The following is a 21716-nucleotide window of genomic DNA, read 5'->3' on the forward strand; positions in this document are numbered from 1 at the left end:
TAAACAAACTAGTTGTATAAATTTATACATTGTAGTATCCTGTATGCTTATTGTTCTCCTTGCTAAGAACTAAACTATTTTGCTATCAAATATTATGATTTATATTTTTGCATTGTGGCAACATCCATCAGTGATCAATGTTTATTTCTGGCTCTGTGTGCAGGAATCAATCCTGGTGGTGCTCAGGAACAATATGCAGTTGCAGAGATCAAATTAGAGTCAGCTGCATACAAGGTAAGAGCCTTAATCCCAGTACTAAATTTCCACCCATCGTTAAATTTGAAGTAGAAGTCCTAACCTACAAAAATTATGTGGTTGGGAGATGGCATTTTTAAGGGGATAGGAGTTAGACCACACAAATAGTGTTCAGGGTTTATGTCTGATTTTATGCTCAGGCATATTTCCTGCTGGTACTCAGAGAATGAAATGTATGTAGTATGAGGGATAGAACTGGGATTAGATGTAAGGCAAGTGCCTTAATCATGTACTACCTCTCTGATCTTGGCTATGAGACATTTAGGAAGGAAACTAAAGTTAAATATAAAGCGTAGTGCTCTGGTTCTATTTGACTGGTATCCCAATAGGAAGATAAAAGGGCTGAAGTACATACATGACATGCCTAGGCCCCTCAAGCAACACAGGTATTTTTATATAGCTTGAGTTTAATACTTCTTTTTGTTTTGGGGGGGTCACATCTGGCAGCACTCAGTACTCCTGGCTCTACGCTCAGAAACCTCTCTTGGCAGGTTCAGGAGACCATATGGGATGCCAGGATTCAAACCACCATCCTTCTGCATGCCAGGCAAACACCCCATCTTTATGTTATCTCTCCAGCCCTGAATTTAATACTTCAATTTATAATATAATAGAAAATATCCTGTAATATCTTCAAGTTATTATTTAGTTGTAAAATTAGCAAAACCTACTAGAGATTAACTATAGTTTTACTTTTATTTCTTCTTTTTCAGTTTTTGAGCTACACCAGCAATGCTCAGGGAAATCAGATCTGGTGCTGCTCAGGGGACCATATTGGATCCTGGGGATTGAATTTGGGTTGACCATTCTAAGTCAAGAGCCTACCCACCGTACTATCTCTTTGGTCCATGTTTTGTTTCTTTTTCTCTTTTGAAATCATAAACTCATGGAATATAGACATTAGAAGAAGTAAAGAAGCACTTACCTAAATTTCTTCCATTATTGAAATAAAGCAAATTGAGCAAACTTGGTTATAATACTGTTTGTTTTTAGAGGAAATGTTTAAACTTCTTTACATGTACACTTATATACCCACTGCCTAACTACAAATGTTTGTGTAATGGTCCTTTGATTAAATTGCTGATTTATCCTGAAATTTTATACCAGAAGTACTAGACCTTGAGCACTTCCATAAGTTACTCAGAACATAAAATAAAAAACAAACCAACACCACCAACAAAAGGGAATGCAACTTTATATAAAATTTAATGGCAAAATTGTCCATCTACTGAGATCATATGTCTTTCTATAACATAGTTAATTTTAAAGCAATATATAGTGATGTGTATTATATGAAGCTCATATTTTATTTTGAGTTAGAGGATTATTTATTGCATAAGTTTTATGGTATTAGCAGCACTGGTGAGAAACAAGAGTTGCTAAAAAAAAAGTAGCTCATATTACTGGAAGAAATGACTGGAAATGAAGAGAGGCACAATTTCATTTCTTTCTTTTATACACTAATTTTCTACCTTTATATATTTTTTACCTTTATATATTTTCTACCTTTATATATTCAGTGGAGATGGAGCTATTTATGAATTAATACCTAAATTTCTGGGTAAGCTGGGCTACCAGTTTACTTAAAACTCTAAGGAAACTGAGGAAAGGTATTTAGTATGACCGAGAGCTGCTTTATTCATGTTCACACTGATTCTACAAATAACTTAAAATATCATTTTTTTAGGTAATATGGTTTACTGCAGTATTGATATTTATGTTCTCATCACACCATGCACACGACCAAAGTGTAAATAGCCCTTTGCCACTCTCTCTGGCATCTTTTCTTTCAAATCCATCCTTGCCAATTGACTGCTCTTTCCATACATTTTTGATAATCTCACTTATATTGTGAGATTATTGGATATTGACCATTTCTTTGCTTCGAATACATATATGAGTATTGTATTTCTCCTTTTATTTCACTTAATATAACATTCTCTAGTTCTGTCCATGTATCATAAGATGAAAATATTAAAAAATTAAAAATTAAAAGAATATTTCAGTATTCCATTGTGTAATTGTATATCAATATCTTTTACCTAAAAATTGTTGGGCATTGAAATTGGTTCCAGATAATGGCTATTAAAAAGAGTGCTTGAAATTATTTTCCAATTATGGTCTTTGTATATGTTAAAATTAGCTTGTTTTGTATATATTAAAATTAGCTTGTTTTGTTTGTTGTTTTTTTGAGACATACTCAGCTGTACTCAGGACTTACTCTTAGGTCTATGCTAAGGGATTACTCCTGACAATGCTCAGGATACCATAGATGGTGCTGGGGTTGAACATAGTTGGCTGCATACAAAGCAAGCACCTTCACTCCTCTACTATTTTATTTTAATTTCCAGAAGTGTTAGAGATTATTCCTAGTGAATTTTGGGGAGCTTGGTGAAGCTTGGTGAAGCTTGTGGAACCAGGATTCTAATCAGGTCAGCCTTGAGCAAACCAAGGCAAGCATATATGCCTACTATCCTATTGCTTGGATCCTTTGTCCCTGGTTTTGGTGCTCTTCAGATAGCTATCAACAAATAGAATTGTTGGCTCATATAATATGATCATCTATATATTTTTGAGAATTTTCTATAGTTTTTCTGTTGAATATAATGCTGTATATAGTCTAACCACAATAAAGAGGGTTTTATTTTACCTACATCACCAGAACTACCTGTTTCCAGCTTTTTTGATTTGATTCATTTTCTTTTTTTTTAATAATTTTTTTATTTTGAATTATGAGAACAAAAGATGCAAAGAAAGAGGATAAGGTAAAGTTACAGTGGAAGGACAATCACCCATAACATAATTATCAGAAGAAGTCCCCTTGCTGATATCTTAACTTTGAACTTTCACCAAAGAAAGTTAAGATAAATAAAACAGAATCCATGTGCAATTACTTTGTCCCTCAAGTCCCCAGATTGTAACACATTATAATATTTCTTAACAGCACACAAGGCAATCTAAAGCCATCAAACTTACGTAACTCCTTAAACATTAGAGGCATAGTATTTTTTACATTTCCATGTACATGCATATTAGCTTAAGTTAACCTCAAATTTTAAGTGGGTGCGTTTTAAGGATTAGAGTCAAAGGAGCACAGTAAAAATGGTGTTAGAGTGGCAATTGTTGTTTGCATAGGCCCACCAAAATATGAGAGGCATGGAAAGGAATAACCTTGGCCTAAATACAAAGAGATCCTACCCCTGAAGTTTCCTCGCATAAGACCAGCTCTAGGCCTCAGGAAAGTTATCGTTCGATCCAAGACATTGTCTGTAGTGCCAACACATTTTTCACACAGTCTCTGTTGTTGGTCTCATGTTTCTGTATTAAAGATTCTGGAATCTGCATGTCCTACATTGAAGTCATGATGTGGAGTGCCTTCTCGTTTCACCTCACCATGAAAGGGCAATGCAGGAAGCCTTTTCCTGTAAGCAGGTTGTTGTTGTTAAGTCTTCTCAGTGTTAAGGGAAGTCTCTTTTGAGTAGGACGATGTCTGAGCAGTGGTAGGGTCTTCCGTGGTAGAGGATTGCTTCCAGGTGATGTTATAGACAAACCTCACAATTAAGGGGCAATACAGCAAGCCCTGTCCAGTAAGCAGGTCATTGTTCTTGTTGTCTTCTCAGTGTTAAGGGGTGTTTCTTTTGAGTAGATGTCAGAGCAGCTGTAGGGTCTTTCCTGGTACAGGAATGCCACCAGGTGATGTTATATACAACCTTGGATGTTTTGTAAATGTCTTCTGTAGATCAAGGGGTGAATGGAGAATGCTCATTCTTCTGAGGCCTGTGCCAGGTCTTTATGTCAATGTTCAGGGTGTAAGGTCTCATTGCACTACAAGATTTGTGTGTTCCCATTTTTATTAGATAAGAACTTATTGGTATGTATAGTATTTTTCCATGTTAGTGTGCCTACGCAAACAAGATATAAAGCCACGTGGTGCTATCAGATATATGGGGGCATAAGAACATTTCCAACAAGACCCATGACTTGGTTCAAACATAAGTATTAAACTGAGGGATTCTTTCAGACCAAATTCCATATTGAGCAGTTCACAAAGAGAAGATAAAAAACATGGGGGGGGGGGGAATCATCACTGTATAAGAAAGTATTTAGCAAAAGTTATAGCCGTCAAAGAAAACACCCATAAAATGTTGAAAAGATATGTGTCCTTTTTATGCCTTTTAAAATAGTTGGGTGGGTGTTAACTCTAGGGCACCACTTTGGTCTGTGACTTAGGACTTAACAGTACTTAAGTTAGAAAGGGTATAAAAGGAGTAATGATGATAGGAGTTAAAGAAGTTAAAGAGAAATATGAACTTATGAAGGGGTATGCAAAAGGGCAGAGTACAAAATGGACATTTTGCATACATAAAAACATAATTCAATGATAGTGAGTACTATTAAAGTTTCTTGTGAGAGTACTATTAAAGTTTCTTGTGAGAGTACTATTAGTTTCTTGTGAGAGTACTATTAATGTTTCTTGTGAGAGTACTATTAATGTTTCTTGTGAGAGTACTATTAATGTTTCTTGTGAGAGTACTATTAATGTTTCTTGTGAGAGTACTATTAATGTTTCTTGTGAGAGTACTATTAATGTTTCTTGTGAGAGTACTATTAATGTTTCTTGTGAGAGTACTATTAATGTTTCTTGTGAGAGTACTATTAATGTTTCTTGTGCGCGCGGGGGCAATAGCCCCCGCGCGATTTTGAAAATGTAGACTGGGCAGAGCTTACCAGTGCCAGCCAAACCTCTTCCTGCTAGACTCCCGGCTCCCAGGAAGGAGAGATCCTTCAAGAAGCTGGGAGACCAGAAGCTCAGAGCCCCACCCAGACCCTCCCTAAGGAGCCGCATGGATAGTGGGGGAAGGCCTAGGGTACCTTCAAGCTCCACCAAGGGACCCAACTCACCGGCTTGCCCAGGCGTGTGGCCCGGGGAAGCCCTGGAGATCTGGAGCAAGGCGACAGAGGGGTGCTGGGGTTACCCAAGTCCCGCACCCCCCCTAGGCCTGGCCAAGCAGGCCTCCGGCATGGCGGGGGCCTGCCAAACCTCCTCCTGCTAGACTCCCGGCTCCCAGGAAGGAGAGATCCTTCAAGAAGCTGGGAGACCAGAAGCTCAGAGCCCCACCCAGACCCTCCCTAAGGAGCCGCATGGATAGTGAGGGAAGGCCTAGGGTACCTTCAAGCTCCACCAAGGGACCCAACTCACCGGCTTGCCCAGGCGTGTGGCCCGGGGAAGCCCTGGAGATCTGGAGCAAGGCGGCAGAGGGGTGCTGGGGTTACCCAAGTCCCGCACCCCCCCTAGGCCTGGCCAAGCAGGCCTCCGGCATGGCGGGGGCCTGCCAAACCTCCTCCTGCTAGACTCCCGGCTCCCAGGAAGCTGATTCATTTTCTTGCCATTAATTTTTTTGTTGGGTCTTACTATCTCACAGCTGAAATCTCATGCTATCTACAATTAAAAATAGAATTTGTAATCAATTTTATTGAATAAAATATAGTAAAATTATTTTTTCTTTTGTGGGAGCATATATAATCCCAAAGGGGAAACCAGGGATCCCAGAGTCATTACCAGTGATACCATGTCCACATAGATAAAACTAATGGTCCAGTGTCCATGTTTAGTAATGCAATGCTGTGCTCCTTAGGCTCAAATATATCTTTGTGGGCATAAATGAACATCACATCTACATTCTGACTTTTGTCTTCCATACCTCTTTTCTTAAGTTTCAATGTAATGCAGTTCATGTGATATCTGAACACTTAGTAATGTAATGGTCAACAAAAGGAGTAATGAATTGACTTCCCTCCTCCAAATTTCAGTTGCTTTGAATGCTATATTTGGTGTTTATCATTTCTTGATGGATTTCACCTTTTATTGAAATATGTATTTCCTTTCAATTAGTAAACTATTCATGTGCTCATCTCAGTATTTAACATAGAATAGATCCTTGATTTAATCCAGAAGATAGTAACCTATACTCTGAAAGGTCTGGTATAGCCACCACAATTTAGATGATTTATGACTAAATCTGTTCTCTTAGTGGAGGGAGATAGGGGGAATTGGTGGTGAGAATGTTACATTGGTGAAGGGGGTGTTCTTTTTATGACTGAAATGTTTGTAATCAGTATGTTTAAATAAAGATATTATTTTTTAAAAAAGGAAATCAATTGGAGTGGTCAAAGAGATAGCATGGAGATAGTGCGTTTGCCTTGCATGCAGAAGGATGGTGGTTCAAATCCCGGCATCCCATATAGTCCCCTGAGCCTGCCTGAGCATAGAGCCAGGGGTAACCCCTGAGTGCTGCCAGATGTGACCTAAAAACCAAAAACTAAAAAAAAAATCCAAACAATAAAGCAAATAAAGGAAACAAGTAAACTTGTGGAGTTCTAATTGTTCCTTTTGTTGGTGATAAATTAAGAATAAATTTGTTAACTAGCACTCCAGGGAACAAAGGGGAAATATGGGACACATGCTGGGGAAAGGGGTGGAGGGAGGACAACCTTGGTGGTGGGAATGACCCTGATTCATTGTCACTATGTACAATAAATACTACTGTGAAAGATTTGTTATTCACTCTTTGGTCACAATAAAATTTATTATTAAAAAAGATATTTTAAAACAAACAAAAATTTGTTAATTATATGTATGTTTTTATGATGCTAAAATTTATTTTATGGGCCACAATTCTTCATATTTACATTTACAGTTCTTCATATATACATATGTATATGCATTTATATTTCCTCTGTGGGTGTGGGAGTGCTGGGGAATGAAACACAGGGTTTCTCTCAAGCAAGGCTCTGAGCTGCTGAGCTACATTTCAGCTCCATGTTTTATATTTTGAGATGTGTACTTAGTTTTGGCCACAACTGACTGTGCTCAAGGATCTCTCCTGTGGAGGCTCTAGGAGCCATACACAATGCAAACAAGGTATTGAACCACGGCTGGTTGGATGTAAGGCAAGCACTATATCCAGGTATAACCACTTTTGTTTCCATATTTTATATTTTAGTATATTAGCCAACCATTTATACAAAACATAGCATTATGTGTTTCCCACTTTATTTGTCATAACTGGATATTATCTGTCTATCTTGTGATTGTCTGATAATCTAACTCATTATTGATAGTAAAAGGAATTCTCAATGGTATTTCTTATCATTTGATGGATCCCAGACAGTCCTATACTGAGAAGAGAGGGAAATAACACGTGGTTAATATTCTGATGTTGTCACTGAAGAGATTACATTTCAAAAAATGCACTTAGGAAAAAAATGACAATAACTTCTATTCAGAAAAAGAATTTATAAACACTTGTACTAAGTTTAATGGTCCATTTATTAATGTGCTCTATGCAGAAAATCACATTCTGATTTAAAATCATTGATATCATTTTCTCTATAAAACTGTAACTTTAAAAACATTTACTACACCAAATGGTTTTTTACAAATCACTTTTTTTTGTGGGGGGATTGGGCCACACCCAGTGGTGCTCAGGGGTTGTTCCTGGCTCTTAAGTTCAGAAATCACTTTTATCAGGCTAGGGGAACATTATGGGATGCCTGAGATCAAACTCAGGTCGACCATGTGCAAGACAAATGCCCTTCCTGTTATGCTATTGCTCCACCCACCTTTTTTTGGGTAATCTTTCAGCTGTCCCATTTCCAGGGGCTCCTAATTATATTCCTTAAATTTGTCTGTATATTTCCTTTGCCTCCTTTTCTTTCCCCTATTCTCTCTTTATCTACTTTGGCCTCTCTCTGTTTTATTCCCTCTCACCCTCTATACTCATATTAACAAATAAAATTAATATATGAAAGCCAAAAAAGGAAATTTCTTACTTTAGGTTGGGCCAATGTTATAAGTCTGTCAAATAATTTTAGGGTCATCAGAAAGTATGTCAGGTAGACTACTTTTCTTTTAAGTGACAGACCCAAGTTTTATTTTGGGGACCACATATGGTACCCTGAACCCTGCCAGGAATAATCCCTGAGTACATAACTAGAGAAAAATCGCAGTGACAGTTGAGTGTGATTGCCAAACAAAAAACCAAAGATATAATAATGCTTTAAGGGGGCCTCAAGAATTCAAGTCAGCCTGTCTGCATAACTCCCTCCCTTCATTCATGCATTCATTTGTTCCTTTTATCCTACCTTCTTCCATCCCTTTTTTTGGTCACATCTAGCAGTGCTCAGTCTTACTACTGACTACACTCAAGGATCATTCCTTGAAGAGTTCAGGGATCATATGGGATGCTGCGGGTTGAATATGGGTTAGACACATGCAAAGCAATTGCCCTCTGTTTTATCTCTGTACTCTTCATCACTTTCTTATGTATGCGATAGGAGCACAATGGATATTAAGAATAGAAATCTATGTCATTAACAATGATTTACATTTACATTCAAAATGTAATTTAATGCTGCATTATAAATTGACAAATTTTGATGCACAACTCTTTCTCATTTTTGTAAAAATGTAAAGCTTTCTGGAAGTACTGAGGAAAGTTTGATAGTATAATATACTATCAGAAAATGCTTATAGTATTTTCTAGACAGTACCCATTTCCCAAGAGTTCAATGATACAAGAAAATATTTGAATGTTAAAATAAATTTGGGTATACTAGGTTAGATAATTATGTTGTTATTGTCTTCATACTGGGATTATTCACAAATCTAAAACTGAGGCGAGCAATATGAATGTCTTCTTGCCTTTACCAATCTTTTTTTTCAAAGTGAAGTTCTCTGAGAAAAATTAGGGAAAATGTTGCATTACTCAAACAGCTTAGGGTTCTTTTGTACTTCAGTGCAGGAAGAAAGATTAATTCTTCAGTGACTAGCCTCAGCTGGGAGTAAATTTGTTCTTGAATCTGGATAAGTAGTAATTCCCTCAAGTTTGCAGACTCTATCTATCATGAAAAATAAATTTGTCTTTATGAAGAAAGAATAGTGAATGCTATTGTACAATAAAAACTAATCAGTTTGGGATAGGGAAAACTCAGTTACAATATTAAGACACACATTTTTCCAAATACCACATTTTGAAATGCAACCATGACATTCTAAAATACGCTCTTAAAAAGCTAATGAGCCCCTGAAACTGTATTTAACAAAATCCGACCGCTTAAATATTTGGAAAGGTCAATTTTGATATGATGAATTATAACTTTGGCAATTCCCACTGTATAACTGTTCTCAGAAAATATAGTATTGTTGGTGGTATAAATAACATATATAATTGGCTTCCCTGGATTTTTTCTTGTTAAATATCCTTTATAAAATGTCCTAAGTAAAGATAGATTTTTCTTGCAGGCATAAACAATACATTTGATTGGCAAATGGTTTTATGATTAGCAGATGCTACTAAATAACTTCAGCCCAGGGTTCCTGAAAGATATAACAAATGTTTAGAGAAACACCTTATAGGAAACCTTCAGAAAGCTGCCTGGAGGGAGTGGAGGACATGGGGAGAGAACAAAGAGTTGGTGCACATGCTTTGCACACAGGAGATTTGGGTTCAATCTCTAACACTATATGATCTCCTAAGCACCTCTGGGACTGATCCCCAAATATTGTGTGAAGAGTAATCCCCCATATGACAGGTGTGGTGTTCTCGAAAAGAACTTTCAAAATGGCATTTTCACAGAAGACTGACTTTGACAAACATGGTCTAGACAGAACCTATCGAGGGACCAATGAGGAAGTTCCTAGCCTAGGCCTCGTTCTAGGATTCATACAAAAACCAAGATCTCTAATTCCAGAGGTCTGACTTTGACAACTGTAACTGAGCAGAACTTCTGGAACCATGCTGAAAGACTATACCCTAGGTTCTGTCCTAGGATCTGAACAAAAACCAAGACAACTAATTACAGAAGAAAGCCCTAGTCTAGGGTTTGAGCTATGACTTGCACAACAACCATAATCTCTAGTTCCAGAGGTCTGTCTGAGACAATTGCGATGGAATGGGTCTTCTGGAAACATAATGAAAGACGCTATCCCAGGCCCCATTCTAGGATCAGTGTAAAGACCAAGACCACCAACCACAGAAGATGGATTAAAATTACATTGAAGGAACAGAACTGCTAGAACCACAAAGAAAGACTTCATCATAAGTTCCACTCCCTGACCTGTGCAGATACCCAGATCTCTAGATACAGAGGTCTAATTTTATCACCCAGGACAGAGCAGAAATCTTCCATACACCACAAAAGCACCAAGAGGAGAGTAAATGAACCTGAAAGAAGTCTATTGTTATGGTAATCACATGACAATACACTTCAAGGGTGGAGAAACCCTGTTTCTCTTAGGCAAAGGGAATTCCTTTTCGAATGACCCCAATATTTATTGTGTCTGTGCAGGAGGGAAATAAAAAAGGAAAAAAAAAGGCAAAAAGCACAAAACAATTTTCTTATTTATCTAGTCTTTGTGGATATCTTTGTTTTGGTGTGGATATTGAAGTTGTTGTCTCTATTTATATTTTTTTTCTTCTTTTCTTTTCTTCCTTTATGTGCTCTGCTATGTTTTTTTTTTTTTTTTTTTTTTTTTTTTTTTTACCTCAAGACCATGGCTTTTATGTGGTGCTTATCTTTATTGTTGGAGTGCTCACTGGATATTTTATTTGACACCTCTTTTTGTACTGTTGTGGTGTTTCACCTTCTTTATCCCCTTCATCTCTCCAACCTAGGATGAGAGCCTCCAGGACTCTGCCCATGTTTGGCGTATTTGATTTTTTCCCCCAGCTTATTACTTTTCTCTTCTTCAAACAAAACCACATAACTTGAACTATCTAGTCCTGCCTCCCAATTAGAGTGGGAAATAAGGCAGGTACCGAAACCAAACAGGGGTAGGACCACTAAGTAGTAAGCTAGGCACAGAAGGGACCACTTATTCTGGCAGCCCCAGGGGTGAGGGAGGAGGATATGGGAGGTAGGACAGGAACAGAGGTGGAGGGAGGGCAATTCGTGATGAGAATTACCCTGATTTTATGTTAATATGCACCTAAAATATTATTGACAATGATATGTAAGCCACTATGATTAAAATAAAAATTATATTTATTAAAAAAATTACAAAAGACTGATTACAACAACAGTGATGGAACAGAATTCCTAGAACCATAAAGAAAAACTCTCTCCTAGACTTCACATTATTATCTAAGCAAATAATAAGATCTCCAGCTATAGAGGCAGTATGCCATCACCCACAACTGAGTGGAAAGTTTCCTGGCACCATAAAAAGATTTTGGGGTGTGTAAATGAGCGAGTATGGAGCTTGTAGTTGTTCCCATGGCAGTATTCTTCAAGGGCAGAGAAATCCTTTATCTCTAAGGCCAAGGGAATTCCAGTTCTAATTTCCCCAATATTTAGCATGCCTATGCAAATGAAGAAGAAGGAGGAAGAGGAGGGGGAATTAAAGGAGGAGGAGGGGGAAGGGAGAGGGAGAGGGGAGAGGAGGAGGAGGAGAAGGAGGAGGAGGGGGAGTAGAAGGAAGAGAAGAGGAGGAAGGGGGAGGGGCAAGGAGGAATGGGAGGAGGGGTGGGAGAAGGAAGAGGAGGGGGAGGGGAGGGAAGAAGAGGGGGAAGGTAAGGAGGAGGAGGGGGAGGGGGAAGAAGAAAGAAGAAACAACCTGTTTTTAAGAAGTTGTTGGTCTTTTATTCTTTTTTTTTTTTTTTTTTTTTTGTAGCTGATGGTTTTGGGTTTTGGTTTATTCTTTTTTTATTCCTTTTGTACTTTTGTTGTTATTCCCTTATTGTTTTTGTTTTGTTTTGATTTCTTTTTCTTTTTTTTCCTTTCTTCTTCTAAATTTAAATGAATATTTATAACACCTAGACGGACTCCTCCTAGTTTTTCTCTTTTTTGTTTGAACTTTTTTTTCTTTCTTTCTTCTCCCATATCTTTTCTTATATTTCCAATAGAACTACCTTACTGGAATCACCTTGATCAGCCTCTTCATTTGAGGAGGAAAATTGATAGTACCAAGACCAGACAGTTGTATGTTCATTTGGTGGAAATAAAAAATGATCAGACTTGAATACCAAATCCAAAGTCAACGACAACAGAATAGATACCAAATCTACAAGCTCTACAAATGAGGAACAGTTGCACTAACATTCGGAGAGAAAAATTAGGAAAATTAGGGGAGATGTGAGATGCATGCTGGGAACAGGGCTGGAGGGAGAACACTGGTGGTGGGAATGCCCTTCATTCATTGTCACTATGTGCCTTAAATATTACAGTGAATGATTTTTAATTCACTTTGTCCAGAATAAAAATTAAAAAAAAAGTTTCTGAAGTTCAAATAAATATATGGCATTTTCAAAAGACTACCATAGGAAAATCTCCTCTCTGCTATATTAAGTGTGTGTGTGGGAAAAATACCTAAAAAGTTGAGCAAATACTTCTATATGATAAAGACAAATATATACAGGAAAAATAGCTTTAAAAGGACTGAGAAAATCTTGTTTTGAGAACATGAATTTATTGTGAGAAAATAAGCAATTTCATCTGACTTAACTTGTGATCAAAATGTTATTAGTGGTTATAGCTTTGGGAGTTGATAGAGGTTTTTTTTTTTTACCACTGACCTTTTAAGCTTCATATTTTTAAAATTTAAAACACCACACAAATTTTGAACATAAATCACCATATTTTTATACCATAAGATGCACCCCACCCAAAAAATGGGGGGAAATGTCTGCCTGGAGCTGAAGCCTGAGTGCAAGGGACTTTTTTTTTAAATATCAACAAAAAATTATTTTAAAAATGAATTTTGTTATCTATTGTAAAAAAAAGTTAGAAAAATGTGTTTAACATATCATAAATATACTTTGGCCTCACAGGCTGATTGTTCCCAGCTGCTGTCTCCTGACATCTCTTGTTTTCCTTGTCTAAAGATTATGTGCATCTTATGGTCAGGTGCATCTTACAGAGAAAAAAAGTATGGTTCTCATGAATTAATGAGTTGCTAAAGCAAAGAAATTTTCAGAAAACAACAAAAGTAATTCCAAGACCCAGTGAAAATGATGAAGGTTGCCATAACATAACGGGGAATTTGTTAGGAGGAGTAAAGAGGGATCATTTTGATGATGGGATGACATGGGCATTAGGTAGTAGGAGTGGTGACAACTTTTCACATAATAGAGATAGGAAACTAAACTCCTGAAATTACATAATACTTTGGAAAATTATATATGAAAAAGGATAAAAATAAAAAAAGACAAAATAGAAACAAATAAAATACAAAGTAACACACAGACACAAGATAAAAACATCTCAAATTTAAAACTAATACACATAGACAAAAACATATATTTTTATATATGCTTTTTATATAAACATATATTATGTATTGGGGGAGTAGAGGATTAGATAAAGCAACAAAAGGGAGAATCTGGGGTCATAGGGATAGTATGGGATTAAGGTATTTAACCTCACAAGCAGCCAACCTGGGTTCAAATTAGAGGCACCATATGGTCTTCTAAAATATGGTCATCTGAAAACTACCAGTAGTTATCCTTAAGCACAAAATTAGGAATAAGCACTATAGAGGAAGGTAGGAAGGAAGGAAGGAAGGAAGGAAGGAAGGAAGGAAGGAAGGAAGGAAGGAAGGAAGGAAGGAAGGAAGGAAGGAAGGAAGGAAAAAGAGCCTGAGATATAATGTATTATTTTCATGAATTATATGCGGAGCCAAAATCTCAACATAAACTGAAATATCAGAAAGTATTCTGGCTTATCAAAGTTTAGGAATCAAGTGATTAAATAAAAGGTTTGAGCTCTCAATCTGTGAACAAAATAATATGAGGTGTACTAAAGCCTAGACACTATATAATACAGGAAATAGTTTATCATTTACACCTTTTTTTCCTTCTAAGTTACTTTATTCTTCAGTTTGTGATTACTTAAATTATTCTTCTTTCCTATTTAAATGCGGAACAATTCTAATACTGAAACTACATTGTCTTACTAAGTCGAAGATGTGTCAAGGATGCTACACTCTTAAAGTTAGTTCTTAAATAAAAGGAGTTCTTCTATGGTTCCCAACCTTAGAATTGGCACTCTTCCCTGCACCAGCACCAGGAATCAAGCTCTCCCTGGGGGAGGCCCTAATACCACTCTGGCACCAAATTGCTCCAGGGTAGGTTCATTCATATGACATCCTCACAATGAGAAAACAGCAACAACTTGATCTAGGACAGGTTGCATAACCTCACCAACTAGTGGTAAGATGGAATCAGAAGATGCCTTGTCCTAGGATCTGTGCAAAAACCAAGTTCTGTAATTACAGAAGACTGACTTTGACAACTGCGACCAAGAAGAACTTTTACTGGGACCATAAAGAAAGACCTTGGGATTTGACAACTAACATGCCCATGATCTGTAGTTGATCTATGACAAGTATGCTTTTTTTGGCTTTCACTAATTTTTTTAATAATATATTTACTTAAGCACCATGGTTAAAAATATGATTGTAGTTGGGTTTCAGTCATAAAAAGAGCACAGCTCCCCTTCACCAGGGCAATATTCCCACCACCAATACCCTCATTTTCCTCCTTCCCCATCCCCTGCCTCTATTCAAGATTGGCATTCAACTTCTCTCACTCATTAACATTGTTGTGGTATTTGTTAGTGTAATTATTTCTTGAACTGCACTCACCACTCTGTGGGAAGCTTCATATCATGAGCTGGCCCTCATCTCTATTGTCTCTGGGCATTATTACAATGGTGTCTTTTATTTTTCTTAAAACCCATAGATGAGTGAGACTATTTTGTGTCTATCTCTCTCCCTCTGATTTATTTTACTTAGCATAATAGACTCCATGTACATCCAGGTATAGGAAAATTTCATACTTCATCTCTCCTGACAGCTGCATAATATTCCATTGTGTATATGCACCACAGTTTCTTTAGCCATTCATCTGTTGAAGGGCATCTTGGTTGTTTCCAAAGTCTGGCTATTGTAAATAGCACTGCAATGAGTATAGGTGTGAGGAAGGCACTTTTGTATTACATTTTTGTGTTCCTAGGGAATATCCCTAGGTGTGGTATAGCTGGATCATATGGGAGCTCAATTGCCAGTTTCTTGAGGAATCTTCATATTGTTTTCCATAAAGGCTGGACTAGATGACATTGTCACCAGCAGTGATTGAGAGTTCCTTTTTCTCCACATCCCCACCAACACTGATTATTCTTGTTCTGTGTGATGTGTGCCAGTCTCTGTGACATGAGATGGTAACTCATTGTTGTTTTAATTTGCATCTCCCTGATGATTAGTGATGTGGAGCATTTTATCTTGTGCTTTTTGGCCATTTATTTCTTAGGCCAAGATAATTAACAAGCTATGCACAAAATGGACCTGTTAATCCAGCAGTGCAAGGGGCTAAAGGTAGAGGTATGAATGCATGCTGGGAACTAAGGTGGAGGGAGATCAACACTGGTGATGGGAATGACCCTAACTCACTGTCATGATGTACCTGAAATAAAACTGTGATAGACTTACAATTCACATTGATTTCAATAAAAATTATAAATAAATAAAAGGAGTCCTTGGGGAGGGAGTAGTACACATGGCAGTGCTTTTGGACCATGCAGTGCGAAGGATCAAACCCAGGGTTCCCTTTGAGTATTCGATAACAGTGAATGGCTAAGGAAAAGTGGCATACATACAATGAAATATCAGAAGGCTACGAGAAAAAGGACTTTTTTTTTTTGCAATTTTCTGTTTGAAAGGAAAGTAGAAGATATTATTCCAGATCATGTGACACAAAGTTAAAGACAAATGTACATGCTCTTGTTCATATGTGAGAGTAAAGAAAAGGGATTAGATAATCTTCAAAGGAAGCAAATCCTGTGTTCTGTTTAAGAGAACTGGAGTCTGAAAGAACAAAAGGCAGGGACGAACCATAGGGACATGGAGGAGTGACCTTGTCACTTCAGTGGAGGGGATTTATTTCTATTCTTCTAAAGGTCATTTGGATATTAATAACATCATCTGTGAGCCATAGAATACAGGCATATATGCTATGCATAGCCTGGGAGAATTTATGCGTTTGTCCTATTATGTACCAGATCATATGATTTCACAGGCTTTGTACAAATTGCAAATGGCATGGTCCCTACTCTTGGTGTAGCAAGAGTAAATATAAAACAATTATTTTAATGATATTCTGAACTAGGATATTTTAATCAAAGGTAAATCAAAATGAATGCAAAGCAAAACCAAAAAATTCAAACAGTGCATCCTCAGGCAAAGCATGCACTTAAGTCTTTTAACCAATCCTGTTTTCTTAAAAGTGGTTCTTAGAGGGAAGCCTGGGTGAAATATATGGGAAGAACATTTTCTTAAACAAATTACTTAGGGTATATAAGTAGCCCTATCTTCCCATAAAACAAACCATCTGGATTTTATAGAGATGGTTTCATTCTAGTAACTGCATTTTAAAATTTTTTCTTTCTTTTTTTTTAATGAAAACAACTCAAAAAATTGTAACACCTGGAAAGAAGAAAATAAATTGGTAAAACTTTACTTGTTGGGAACATAAATCTAGTTCAAAATGTTTGTAGTAAAAACCATGCATGCAAGAAATCCTTGGGTAGATACTCAGCACACAAGTCCTTCACAGTACCCTCAGTATAGCACTACCTGATATAGCTCCTAGTAGCACCAGGCACTTCTGGGCTCAATCATAACATTTTCATATCTAGGGCACTGCTGGACTGAATATCAGAGGCAGTGGACCCAGTTCCCATAACACTACTTGCCTATTTGATTAGAGCGATTAAGTTGGTATTCATTTCCTTTTGCTTATATGGAACTAGAGGATGCCATGCCAAGAAATATTTCAAAAAGCTACAAATACTGACGATATATAGTACATGAAGAAACAAAGCAACAAAGCAAGCGAACCAATGATGTCTAGGGAAAACAAACCATTTGATTCTGGTGACTGGGCTGAGATTAACTGATGATAGCTGGAAGAATTTATAGGAAGAATACAACCTATGTACATTGTAGAGGGATATTGGCATATTGGTGGTGTACTTCTAAAACATAAGCATTAAAATGTTTACAAACTGATGTTACTTCACGAATTAAAATCCACATGAATATACAGTATCATACACTTATATACATACACATTTTAAGGTTTTAAAATGAGCACAAATGAATAGCAATTAACACTTCCCAGATGAAATCTATGAATCACTGGAGATAATTCTTAGGCTAACTCTACAAGAGTACTATTATCATCATCTTTGTAGGTGGGGTTAAGTAGCTTCCTGAAGAAAACATGGGGACAGAATGGAAATGCCAAGTTTGGACCTGAATCATCTGGCTTCCCAACCAGAGCTCTTTAACACCTTGCCATCTCACACTGCTGCTTGGTAAACCAATTCTATGTCATTTGTTTCCTTTCACAATGAAAATAGACTTTTACATGCTTCATATAGGAACTGGAAAACAATAAAGGTGAAGAAACAAAACCAAACTAAACCAAAAGTGAAACTGCTTCTGGAGTGTTGAACATTGCTGTGTTCAAACTGTTTTTAGTGTGTAATGAAGTGAGGCTGGTGGACAGTGAGAAAAGGACCTGTTTCTAGTTTATCTGGGGATTTGATTGCTTTTCCTTCTTTTCTATTCTTTTCTTCTCTTTTCTTTTTCTTTCTCTTTTCTTCCCTCCCTCCCTCCCTCCCTCCCTCCCTCCCTCCCTCCCTCCCTCCCTCCCTCCCTCCCTCCCTCCCTCCCTTCCTTCCTTCCTTCCTTCCTTCCTTCCTTCCTTCCTTCCTTCCTTCCTTCCTTCCTTCCTTCCTTCCTTCTCTCTCTCTCTCTCTCTCTCTCTCTCTCTCTCTCTCAGGCTCGGGGGTCCATGTGGATGCTGGGATTGGAACCTCCGTCTGTCTTCATGCAAGGCAAATGTCCTACTGCTGTGCTATCTCTCTGGCCCCTTGCTTGCTTTTTCTTATCTCTCTGAAGAAGAGGACATGCGATTTAAAGAATAAAAAAAAGATATTTTTTGATTTAAGGAAAAGTTTTAATTATAAAAATTTGCCAAACTCAGGAGGTATTGATCATCAATAAACAAAAAGAAACCACTTGTGTAGCTATATACAATTGACAAAAATATGTATTAGAGTTAAGTGAAAGCTTCTACACTATAAGGGGTGTTAAGTCTTGTGACAAACTAAAATAGTAAATTTAAATATGACATTACTTTCATGTATCTCTCCTCTAAGAAGGTTGGAGTAGCAGAAATTTTATTATCCTTTTGCTCTGATAAAAGTACTGAAATTTAAAATAACCAAAAGACGTATGTTTCCATAACTCCTAGGGAGAGAAATTTATTGCCAGGCCCATGAGGAGATGATAAAAGTCAGAGAGTCAATTAGAAATCCACAGGAGCAATACTAGCTTTATGAGCCAGTGGCTAAGACATTTTGTCAACTAGCCTTTATATGTGTGTGTTTCTATATTTATATGTATATATTCATTTATTTAAATTAAAATTTTATAAATTTTACTAAGAATTATTAATCTCTATGTATATAAATGTAACAAGTTTCTTAAGAATAGCCCACAAATGATATGTTTTAGGACTATTTGAATTTATGATACGATAGAATTGTATAGCAAAAAAAAAATTCTAAAAACTATATCTTAAGTTTTCTTTTAGATGCAAAAAATTGTGACCAATAATTTTGGATTTAGCTGCTTACTTAACAATAGGTGAATTATTACACCATAGGAAATCATGTATTTAAAAATAAAATTATTGTACAGAATAGTCAATTAGCATAGTTAATAATTCAATTGGTATTTTACAGATTATCCCAGTAAATTTTCACCCATCTATTTTATATATATATATATATATATATATATATATATATATATATATGTTAGGCGATTTCACTGCTTTGTGTGTAAAATAAAGTTAGATCTCACATTTTTGTTTTGGTTTTTGGGCCACAGCCGGTGATGCTCAGGTGTTACTCCATCTGTGTGCTCAGAAAATACCCCTGGCTTGGGGAACCATATGGGATACCGGAAGATCCAACCACGGTTCGTCCTAGGTTAGCGCATGCAAGGCAAATGTCCTACTGCCTGCGACACCATTCCAGCCCCAGATCTCAAACATTTTTATTTTATTTTACATACATTAACTCTAGGCAGGGCTAAGGCACAACGTACAATTTTTTAATAATAGTACAGAACATTTTTAAAGATAAAAACGTTAAACCTTTAACTTAGTTGCAAAATATGCATGGAATCACATAACTTTGACATGAGTCCTAGTTCTTATTACATATTCCTGAACTGGGGAAATTGTCTTTTCTTTCTATAACTCCCTGTCCTGATTTTTGAATAAACTATCTTCACTTTTTTTGTGAATGATTTTCTCAATCTTCTATTTCTAAGTGAGATCACAAGCTATTGTGAGGATCAATTTGTTTACTGTATCTAAAGGGCTTAGAATAGATTTCTTAGAACAGCGGTTGTCAGGTAACATTAGTCATTTTTGGCTGTCATTTTATCTACAATCTTTGGGCTCTAAGGAATGTGGCTTCTTGGTAGAGAGAGTGCAAGTGTCTTACACATGAGATCCTGGATTTGGTTCTTGGCACCCTCCCCTCCTAAACTATGACTACCTTTTAATTATTTCATAAATAAAAAGCAATATTGGGAATAATTTAGTAACTGTTATATGAGAATTAGAACATGACAAAGAATAAATTATATTCTGATATATATATGTCATTTATTTAAACAAAAGAGGCATAAGTTAATTCTCAAATATGATTAGTGATACTAGAAATGATTCACAGTTGGAACATTATTTTAAGATAATTTTTAAAGGTTATGGAAATTCAGCTGAGAATTAAGAATTGATTAAGAAGCATCAAATTAGTCAAAAAAGTTGAAAAACTATATATATATATAACATGCAATAAATGGCTACACATAATAATAGAAAAAACAATCCAATAGAAAACATGAACAAACATTTCACAGGTACTTATTCCAGAATATAAACATAGTGATAGTTGTGCTGATGGGATCATGTTCTTGAGCTTCCATCATTTCTGTAGGTCATAAAAATCTCAATCAATGATAAAATGACTGAAAATAGGTTGATAATAAAGGAGCAGCACAAAAAGACTCATTACCAACAGGAAAATGCAAATAAGAACAAGCAGTACTACATATATGTCAGAATAACTAAAATTAAAAATGCTTAAAAAAGTAAATAAATTTTAGCAGGAATAGAGAGAGCAAGCTCATCTATTTATCGGAATATAAAAATCTACCACCACTTTGAGTAACAGTTTAGTGGTGTCCTAAATGTCAGACATCCACTTACTATATCCTAGATAGTTTATTCTTTTTGGAATTTTGTAAGAGAAATAAAAGCTTTTTTGTATAAAAGTCATCTCCACAAATATTACAAATATTAAGAGCAGATTTAGTTTGATCGACAAATGTTTAAATGGTGAATGAATTTTTTTTTAAATAGTAAAACATCAACATAATAAAATATCAATAAAAAAATCAAGTGATTTGGGGCTGGAGCAATTTTGCACAGTAGGTAGGTTATTTGCCTTGCATACAGCCAACCTAGGTTTGATTCCCAGCATCCTATCTGACACCCAGAGCCTGGCAGGAGTGATTTCTGAGCAAAAAGCCAGCAGTAACTCCTGAGCTCTGCTAGACATGGCCTCAAAACAAAAATATAAAAAACAAAACTTCAAGTGAATAATTAATTGATAAGACATAAAATGCATTACAATGCAAAAAATAAAATAAAAATAATAAATGCAAAATAATTATGCTGAGTAGAAGAAACTAGAACAAAATATATGTATTATAGAGCATTGGTCTATCTAGTTCTATCACAAAAGCAATCTGTGCTGAAAGAAAGCACATTAGAAATGGCCTGAAGATAGGAAAATAAACTTGGGAGGTGGAATGAAAGAATTACAACAAAATATGAGAATTTTACAACAGAACATCAAATTATAATTGTACCCATCTTGCTTTTGCTAATGGTTTCACATATGTATATATGTGTCAAAACATTCAATGTGTATTTTATATGTATATGAACATTTATAGATGGCAAAAACACTGGAATAAAGCATAAAAATTGACACGTTAACTTCATTTGCAATTTACAGTATTTTTAGAATCTTACAAATTATGTGAGCTTTATTTTTAAAATCTGTTCTGTTGAAAACTAGCAAAACTCGCCCAGAATTAAGTAATTGAATGCAAAAATGTTGATTTTCATCAATGTCTTCTATATATGTATATATGATGCACTATATATATAATGTTGGTTTAGTTGGTGCCACCATCAGTCTGCACTTGGTAAGGTGATATTCCAAAGCATCTGCTCAATTTGTTCATATTCTAAACCAAAGAATCATCAGTGCTCATTATTATGTGTTTGGCAAGAGAACTAACTTCCTTACAA

The 21716-nt window shown here is 36.2% G+C and overlaps 1 protein-coding gene across 1 annotated transcript in view; it reads right to left on the minus strand.

The window, feature by feature from the left end:
* The window catches only part of CHRM3 (cholinergic receptor muscarinic 3), a 569505-nt gene that overhangs the window by 316151 nt on the left and 231638 nt on the right, over positions 1-21716 (minus strand). The window lies entirely within an intron of this gene.

The sequence above is a fragment of the Suncus etruscus genome, chromosome 15 (assembly GCF_024139225.1).
Source record: "Suncus etruscus isolate mSunEtr1 chromosome 15, mSunEtr1.pri.cur, whole genome shotgun sequence".
In the NCBI taxonomy this organism is placed as follows: domain Eukaryota; kingdom Metazoa; phylum Chordata; class Mammalia; order Eulipotyphla; family Soricidae; genus Suncus; species Suncus etruscus.